The sequence below is a fragment of the Dipodomys ordii genome, unplaced genomic scaffold, assembly GCF_000151885.1.
Source record: "Dipodomys ordii isolate 6190 unplaced genomic scaffold, Dord_2.0 Scaffold1, whole genome shotgun sequence".
In the NCBI taxonomy this organism is placed as follows: domain Eukaryota; kingdom Metazoa; phylum Chordata; class Mammalia; order Rodentia; family Heteromyidae; genus Dipodomys; species Dipodomys ordii.
The window spans coordinates 52,008,327-52,017,882 of record NW_012267217.1 but is presented as its reverse complement, the minus strand read 5'-3'; the positions used below and the strand labels follow the sequence as shown (position 1 = coordinate 52,017,882).

The 9,556-nt window shown below is 46.4% G+C and overlaps 1 protein-coding gene across 1 annotated transcript in view; it reads left to right on the top strand.

Moving 5' to 3' along the window:
- The first annotated feature begins 7,810 nt into the window (after positions 1-7,810).
- The window catches only part of Cxcr1 (chemokine (C-X-C motif) receptor 1), an 8,905-nt gene continuing 7,159 nt past the window's right edge, over positions 7,811-9,556 (top strand). Inside the window, exon 1 of the mRNA XM_013031331.1 lies at positions 7,811-7,863. The gene's annotated coding sequence lies outside the window, so the exon portion shown is untranslated. The remainder of the gene's footprint in view (positions 7,864-9,556) is intronic.

Below are 9,556 nucleotides of genomic sequence, written 5' to 3'. Positions count from 1 at the left end.
GAGTGCTCTACCACATGAGACACACTTCCAGTTTTCTGTTGGTTAATTGGAGATAAGGGTTTCAGGGACTACTTTCCTGCCCTGACTGGCTTTGAACCATGATCCTCAGATCTCAGCCTCCTGAGTAGTGAGGATTACAGATGTGAGCCACCAGCACCCAGCCTGAAGATCATGGTTTGAAGCCAGCCCAGGTAGGAAGCTCCATGAGACTCTTATGTCCAATTCATCACCAAAAAGCTGGAAGTGGGGCTGTGGCTCAAAATGGAAGAGGGCTAGCCTTGAGCAAAATAGCTAAGGGCCTGAGTTCAAGCCCCAGTACCAGCACACACACACACACACACACACACACACACACACACATGCTCTCGCTCTCTCTCTCTCTCACTCAATGTACAATGCGAACTATTTCACATGTTTCAAAATATTAAAAATTGTGAAGAGCAGTCTCCCCCTCCCGTCTGCCCAGTCTCCAGCCTCAGCCCTTCACACCCAGCGTTGCCATGTGTGGGGTTTATTTTCACTACTCTGGCAGCGGGTCTGTCAGACAGCATGTTGACTATGCTGGTTGGGCTACACAGGGTAAAGCTTGGTACAGCTGGCCGCGTGTCAGAGAAAATAAATAAGCCTGTTCCTGACATAAAAGTTTATTAGAACGCTCTGGAACCTTCCCTCATGAATATGTAAGAGAACACTACCAGAGACAGAAATTGTTCTAGCCCAATCTGTGACATGATCCTTGTTAGGGACTGAGTGTTGACAGGTGTTGGAATCCTAAATACTCCAAAGTAATCCATGTTCCAAATGCATCTGTGGGATGGTGTTTGGGGGTGCAGCCCTTGAGAAGTACTGAAGAGGTTTTGGGGTGGTCAATTATATTTTCTTTTGGACACTGGACTTTGAACGTAGGTCTTTGCAGTTATTAGACTGGTGCTCTACCACTGATGCTCTACTACTTGAGCCACATTTCCAGCCCCGTTTTTTTTTTTTTGCTGGCTATTTTGGAGATGGGGTCTCATGGCTTTTTCTGCCTGAGCTGGTTTTGAACTGTGATCCTCAGATTTCAGCCTCCTGAATGGCTAGAATTACAAGTGTGAACCACCACGTGCCCAGCTAGAAACATTTGAAACTTCGAGTCAAAATAAATCCTTTCTCCCTTAAATTGTTAATGTCAAGTATCATGTCACATTTGGTAAGAAAGCCTGACTGACCAGAGATTCAGAAGCTATTTGGAATGGTTCAGGCCTATTCTCGCAGTACTGGGAGGCCGAAGCAGGAAGATGGTTAACCTGCTCTACATAGTGAGATCTTGGGTTTGGGAAAAAAGTGGAGCCTGGCACTGGTGGCTCACACCTGTAATCCTAGCTACTCAGGAGGCTGAGGTCTGAGGATCACGGTTCAAAGCCAGCCTGGGCAGGAAAGTCCATGAGACTCTTTTTTTTGGGGTGGGGGGTGTCCGGTCATGGGGCCTGAACTCTGAACTCTGGGCCTGGGTGCTGTCTCTCAGCTCTTCAGCTCAAAGCTAGTGCTCTACCACTTGAGCCACAGTGCCACTTCTGGCTTTTTTCTTTTTGCTTATGTGGTGCTGAGGAATCGAACCCTGGGCCTCAGGCATGCAAGACAAGGGCTCTACCACTGAGCCACCTTCCCAGCCCCTGTGAGACTCTTATCTCCAATTAACCCCCCAGAAAACCGGAAGTGGCCTTGTGGCTCAAGTGGTAGAAGCGCTTGCCTTGAGCTGAAGAGCTGAGGGACAGCGTCCAGGCCCAGAGCTCAAGCCCCACAACAACAAAAAATGTGGAATAACTAAAAGAGGCGCAAACTTCTAGAGGAAAAGTCTGTTGGTTGGGTAGAGAGATTGGTCCAAGGGACAGAAATCGTAAATGTTTGAATTCTACCTCAATGTCAATAACCTGTGAGCACCGGAAGGCGCAAGAGAGTTGAATTGCTGATTTGAAACTCTGCTCACATTCTGGCAATTGCTTGATGCTGACCTGGAGGGACTTCTGGGGAATACAAATGTAAGCCAAAGAATGTCAAACCTTAAGTTGCAGTTAGGTCCTCTCTGTGTGCTGCCTAGCCCAAGATACGGTTGTGCTTTGCTATGGGGGTACCCAGGATGGTTTATTTCTTCCTTGGAGGTACTGGAGATTGAACCCAACACTCCCTCATGCTGCTATTTCTGCAAGCTTGAGCTATACATCCAGCCTCTTGGGGATTATTTCATTGGCCCTCTCCAGTTACTTGGTTTGCTTTGAAGGCAATGCTGCCCCCTCCTGGAAAAGTGTTGTAATGACACCCATGGTCTCTAGGAATAGATCTCCCCTTTGCTTGATCCCGGGTGTATTACCAGAACAGCTCCACTTGCTAAGCAGAGCTTCTTACAGCCACGTGAGCTGAGTTATTCCTCCAGTGTGATTTCCCAGAGGCTGAAGGCACCTGAGACACAAGGGGAAAAAATCACTGGTGGGCCTCCTGGTATCTAGCAATGGAATTTATCTTTCTTTGTTTAGAGTTTCTGCAACAACTTCAAGGCACCGTTCACCTGTGAGGCTATCTCCTATGTAGCTTAGATATGGTGGCCAAATAATAGGGATGCTGGGTCCTGCTGATGCTTATAGCCTTGAGAAGAGGGAGAGAAAGAGAGAGAGAGGGAGAGAGAGAGAGAGAGAGAGAGAGAGAGAGAGAACGAACAAACTATTGGATAAACAAAGTCTGAACTAGGTTAGAAGGGATGAGCTCGGTGGGAAGGGACAGTGTTTAAAATAGACTGTGGAAGGGACATCAGGAAAGTGGGTGTGGGAGGGGTACAGTTGACAGGGTGGGCCTTGGGAGAAGGTAGCAGGTAGTATGTACTTGGGGGGAGTCTAAGGAAGAGTTTTTTCAGCAGAGACAACAGATTGGTGGGTGTCCAAAGCAGAAGAAGAGCCCCCGGGCAGAGTAGGAGGATTTGGCCAGAGGAGGCTCTGGGTGGAAGATCAGGAGGCAATCTTGTTTGGAATTATGTTTGTTTCAGATGTGATTAGTTGAGATGAAGTCATTGGAGAGGAGGGCCCTAATCTAATGAAACTGGTGTCCCTTAGAGAAGGGGAGAATACATGCAAACACCTACACCCTGGGATAACACAGTGCGGAGATGAGGCCAGGGATGGCCACAGGCCAGAGGAGGCCAGGGATTGCCAGCAAACCACCAAGAGCTGAGGGGAGGCATGGTGTGGCCTAGACTGCCCCCAGCTCTCAGATAAAGAACCAGGCCTGCTGATCCTTTGTTCATAGACTTGGACTGTTCAGAACTGTGAGACTGTAACATTGTATTGTTACTCCATTTGTAATGCTTTGTCAGGGCAGTCTGAGTAAACAAAGTCAGGCTGGTGATATGGTGGCCCAGAGGGAGAGGAAGAGACAGATTACCCCCCTTGAGATACTCAAGGCCTTTAGATTTTCTCAAATTCACTGGGCTGAAGGGCTGTGTGTGGTTCAAGTGGTCTAGTTGTCTACCAAGCATAAGGTCCTGAGTTCAAACCCTAGTACTGACAAAAGAAGAGAAATAAAAATGGCGGAATTCACTTGTTTACATGAGGTAGGGTTTATTTCCAAAATGCAGGCACGTGCTGGTATGAACTAGCATAAGCTAGAGGCAGCATTTGAATCATGGTCTGGCTCAAAGCAGGGCTTTCTAGATCCTTCAGAAGGATTTCCTAATCTCTTCAGGATGAGTCCTCATGTGTCTACTTTTCAAGATTCTTCTTAGGGGGCTGGAGGCATGGCTCAGTTAGTAGAGTGCTAGCCAATGAGAAAATTGGATCAAAAATAAAAAGGGTCTGGGAAGGTGGCTCAGTGGTAGAGTGCTTGCCTCACATGCATGAGGCCCTGGGTTCGATTCCTCAGCACCACATAAGCAGAAAAAGCTGGAAGTGGCGCTGTGTGGCTCAAGTGGTACAGCGCCAGCCCAGACTTCAGGCCCCATGACCGACAAAAGAAAAAGGAAAACAAAAAGATCCATCTCGGGCTTTCGTTGGAGTCTGGGTTCCTGTCTGTGACTGTCTAGGATGCTCCTCTGCCGGGGACTGCTCTGTCCTCTGTCATAGTGTAGACTTCTTGACATACCTGACCCCTCTCATCCAAGATCACTCTTGTCCTCCAGAATTCTCTCTTGGGCATGATCTGAGTTTCAGGTAGCAGAAAACTCAACTTGAATTGGTCTTAGCAATGAAGGGAATTTAATACCTCAGGGAACTGATAAGTACAGAGGAAAGATGGCCCTAGGCATGATTTGTTCAGGAACCTGGGTCCATTTCCTGGTGGTTCTTTTAACTCTGCCTTCCTCCCAGTGTGTAGTTTGGCTCCATAGACTTGTATTGATACTCCTGGTCACAAAATGGCTGCCAGTTGTAAGGAGATGACACATTTGCTTCTCCTAGGCATCGAAAAAAACACCTGACCTGTGGCTTATCTTCGGTTACATACTTACCCTCAAAAATAGGTCCCTGTGGCCATGGAGATGTCACGGAAAGAGGGGAGAAACCCTCCTTCACTTTGATCTCCTGAGCCAAGCAGTTTCTTCTGGAAGAATTTGAGGAGGTGCTTAGGCAGGCACTTGAGCTGATGGAGGGGCAAGAAAGAAACATTGCATTGTGCTACTCAGATCAGTTTATTATTGTTGTTGTTGACAGCACTGGGGCTTGAATTCAGACCTTTACATTCTCCAAAGGTTTATTTCATTCGCAGTGCTTTATGTCAGTTGAGTTACACCTCCACTTCTGACTTTTCTGCTGTTTCATTGGAGACAAGAATCTCTTGGATCTGGCTGCTTGGGCTGCTTTTGAACCTTGATCCTCAGGTCTCAGCCCCCTGAGTAGCTAGGATTGCAGGTGTGAGCCGCCACTTCCCACCTGCGCACATCATCTTGCCTAAGAGCCTCCCTTCTGAAAACACAAGGGCAAGGACAAGGTCGTGGCAAAGAGACCCGAGCCTCCGAGCCTCCAAGATTTGCCAGTTGACTGGCGTCGAGTTGGACCTGCCAGGATCATGATTGTGGACTGAGTGTTCTCTTAGGATAGAATGATGCTTTCTTAATGGGAGTATTATAAGTCAGAGCGAGAGGGAGCAGAGATACACAAGAGTGGGAGTGGGGCAGGGGTGGGCTGACTTGCCGGAACATTTTTAAGTGGAAAATTGTACTTCAAGCTTATCTCTGGGTGCCTTTCCTCCTCCTCCATCAATAATGCGCTTTCCTACTATAAAGTGATAAGTGATTCTTTCCAACCTCTGTCCTCCAGATCTACCTTCCTGTCGGAACCTAAGCCCTCACTGATGTCACTGAGTGCTTCTCTGGAGAGCCACTAAGGTAGACCAGATGTATTTCCATAGTCATTCATGTGTGTGTGTGTGTGTTTATGAATATATATAATTTATTTTTCCTATTGGTTATGGGGCTTGAACTCTGGGCCTGGGTGCTGCCTCTCAGCTCTTCAGCTCAAGGTGAGCACTCTACCACTTTAGCCACAATGTCACTTCTGGTTTTCTGGTGGTTTATTGGAGATAAGAGCCTCATCGACTTTCCTGCCTGGCTGGCTTTGAACCTTGATCCTCAGATCTCAGCCTCCTGAGTAGCTAGGATTACAGGCGTGAGCCACCAGCGCCCAGCTTCCACAGTCATTTGTTGAAGTAGACAGGAGTGGCTTGTCTCAGGGCTTAGAGAAAGCCCTGAAAACTGGGTTTAACATTTAAGCTTGGACAACCCAGTGGGTTTGCCTGCCAGTGCCTGGCTGGCCTGTGAGTGCTGCCCCCTTGTGGTGAAAACTCTTCCCTCTTGAGCAACTTGGCTTGCTTGTGAAGTGTCATGCACTCTAGGCACTGGCTGTTTTTCCTTCCCATGAACTGCCTTATCTCGAGGTAACTGAGGGTGATTCCCTTCCTTCTGGGGCTACTCTGCTTTCAAGTCCTTTCTGGTCCAGGCATCAGATCCAAAGAGACACTGCGTCAGTAAAAAGTAGTGTAACTCCCAGGCAATGGTCTCCTGACACTTCCTATTGTTCTCCCATCCCAGAGAAGATCACAACTCAGCCAAAAAAAAATACACCGTCCAGCGCCTACCCCCACCCCAGCCAAGACCAAAGCAAAGCCAACCAAACAAAACCAATATGGATGCCAATGGCACAACTGCAGGCATGAGCAACATGGAAATTTGGCCTTTATGGGAGGGACAGGGTTTACACTTAGAAAGATTGGCAGCGACTTCAAATAGCATAAGAGGCTGGGCAGGAGCCATGCAGCCTGGCTATAGAAGCGAAGCTGACAGACATACCAGAGGTATAAGTATGTGGCCAAAAAAGGCCCATTCTAGAGGCTAGAAGTGATTTGTGCTTCATGAGTCACAAGAAACAAGTCATTTTTTTCCCTTCTATAACTATAGTCAAGAATTTGGAATATTCCTTGGCAGATGATGTGAAGACAAATTGGGGGAGTTTTATTGTATTTTATTCTATTTTTTGCCAATCCTGGGGCTTGACCTCAGGTCCTGGGCACTGTCCCTGAGTTTCTTTTGCTCAAGGCTACCACTCTACCACTTGAGCCACAGTGCCACTTCTGACATTTTCTGTTTATGTGATACTGAGGAATTGAACCTAGGGCTTCATGGGTGTTAGGCAAGCACTTTACCACCAAGCCACATTCCCAGCTCTGTTTTTATTATGTATGTATGTATGTTCTAGTACTGGGCTTGAATTCTGGTCTGGGCATTGTCTCTTAGCTTTTTCTGGCTCAAGTCTGGTCCTCTATCACTTGAGTCACAGCTTCACTTCCAGAGTTTTGGTGGTTAATTGATGACAAAAGTGTTGGATTTGTCTGTCCAGGCTGACTTCAAATTGATCTCAGATCTTAGCCTCCTGAAAAGCTAGGTTGAGATTCTTATTTTCTAGCAGCTCACAGTGTAGGGGCAGAGCCTGGCTTGTAGACTCATGATTACTGTACAGTAGAGTTTATGCTAAAATGGAGAAGTGATTTAAATGACAGAGGAATAAGGCTAGTAGACAGCTAGGGCAGCTTCCCAGAGTTGCTGCCCTTTATTACTAAATGGGGAGCAATATTGACATGGACCCCCAAACTTTCTGCCTGTGACTGTTCCAGCCCTAATGATCTCTCTGCCCTCCAGTCAGGCTCCAGGAATGGTCCATGTTCCAAGCCCAGAGCTACTCAAACCGTCCAATGACTGGTAATGATTGAAAGAGAGGACTTGGGTTTCTCCTCTAATTCTTGACTATGCTAAAGAAGTCTAAGATAGAATTAAACATTATATACTTAGCCAAGTATCTGTGGCTCCTACCTATAAGTCTAGATCCTCAGGAAATGGAGCTATGGTTCAAGTGGTAGAGTGCCAGCTGTAAGTAAAAGTGAGAGACTCTTTATACCAGCTTACCAGTCTATGGTGGAGGGCTCCACCATACAACCTTATCTATCTAAAGACCCATCCTTTATTTAGCCTCTCTCCTTGCCAGCAACATTGGACACTTTGGAAGATGACCCACTTGGGAATTTGAGGATAAACAAATGGAGGCAAATTCAGGCAATGGAGAGAGTCAAAGTGATCATCCACAAAGTGGAGAGTCCAGACAATGAAACTCTCAACTCCAGCTTTGCACAAGATACCTTGCTGGACATAGGGACCCCTGGAAACTTGGATGCCCAGAATCCTATGACATAAATCTTTAGTTCACCAAAAATGGGCATGGGTGGGACTCAGAAGGGAGGTGTGGTTTGCTGTGGTTTCTTTGTTTCCCTTTATTCTTCCAGTTCCTCTAACTGTTAGGTTACTCTGGTTTCTGGGCCTCAAGCTCAGTGGTTGAACACACCTGGCTGGTGCCTCAGGTAGGAATCCAACTCTGTTGGCCAAGACTTTTCTTTAGTGGGAGGGAGGACTGATTGGACTGAACTTTGGAAAATTCACTCATTTCTCTAGGATCTGGGTTTCTGTCTCCTCCCTGGGACCACGCATTCAACCTTGACCTTCATGGTCATAGCAGATGACAAAATGTCACAACCTCTTCACCTTTTCTGTGTGTGTGTGTGTGTGTGTGTGTGTGTGTGTGTGTGTGTCTGGGGGCTTGTACTCAGGACCTGAACATTGTCCCTGAGCTTTATCTCAAGGCTAGTGGTGGTTCATTGGAGAGAAAAGTCTCAAGGACTTTCCTGCCAGGGTTGGCTTTGAACCTCAATCCTTAGATCTCAGCCTCCTGAGTAGCTAGGATTATAGCTTTCCTTTTTTATTTCTCTCCTGTGGTGGGCACAGATAGACAATTCTCTAATGCAGTGCTTTTCCCTCAAATGTGGTTTTCTGTCAAAATGCAGTCACCGGCAGGGAGGACAGAGCCTCAGCTGTGTGGGTGTGAATGAACTTACAGCATTTTGCAGACTGGGAGGCAAAAGGGAGGTTTGCTGAGTCCCTTAACTTGCAGGTAGGACAATGGAAATCTCTAGGGATAAAAGGCCTCAGTAAAGACCACATGGGAGGTAAGAATGCCTGGAAACTTCCAAAGGCTTTTAGACTGTTCTCTGGAGAGCCCTGGGGGTCCAGAAGAGGGTCATTAGGGATGTCTGGGAGAAGAGAAGAGCATACTGCCCCTTCCCCAGCAGCTCAGCCTTGATCTAGCCCTCCTGGGCTTCCAGGAGGGTTTTGTTTCTACCAAGTATTGATGATAATGATACTACTACTACTACTACTAGTACTACTAATGATTTGAAAACTACTGCATGATTCTGCAGATGTTTAGGAGGCATCTCAGGGGCCAAAATAGAGACTTGATTTTCCAATCGTGTGAAAGTGTACCCATCTGACCATTCTGTTTTTCATTTCCATTATAGTGGTCAATAAATAAATCACATGAGCTACTCAAACAAATTTATTTAAGTATTCATTCAAATAAATTTTTGTTGTTGGTGGTGGCTGTGGGGTTTGAATTCAGGACTTGGGCACTGTCCTTGAGATCCTTCACTCAAGGCTGGTGCTCTACAACTTTGAGCCATAGCTCCACTTTGGTTTTCTGGAGGTTAATTGGAGATAAGAGTCTCACAGCCTTTTCCTGCCCAGGCTAGATTTGAAGGGAGATCCTCAGATCTCAGCCTCCCAAGGAGCATGAGTCACTAATGCCCAGCTCAAATAATTTAAACATTTAAATAATTAAAACAATAACCTAAATAATAAATTAAGTGAATATTAATTTTATTTGAATATATAACTGTTTATTCAGATAAACAAATGTAATCAAATAAATAAATTACAGGAGTTATTTACTTGATTACAAATAGGCTTTGTGCTAAAGGTTTTTTGCCAACTGTTGAGTAATGTAATTTATTTATTTATTTATTTATTTTTTTGTCGGTCGTGGGGCTTGAACTCTGGGCTTGGGCGCTGTCCCTCAGCTCTTCAGCTCAAGGCGAGTGCTCTACCACTTGAGCTACAGCACCACTTCTGGTTTTCTGGTGGTTTATTGGAGATAAGAGTCTCACGGTCTCTCCTGCCCGGGCTGGCTTTGAACCGCGATCCTCAGATCTCAGCCTCCTG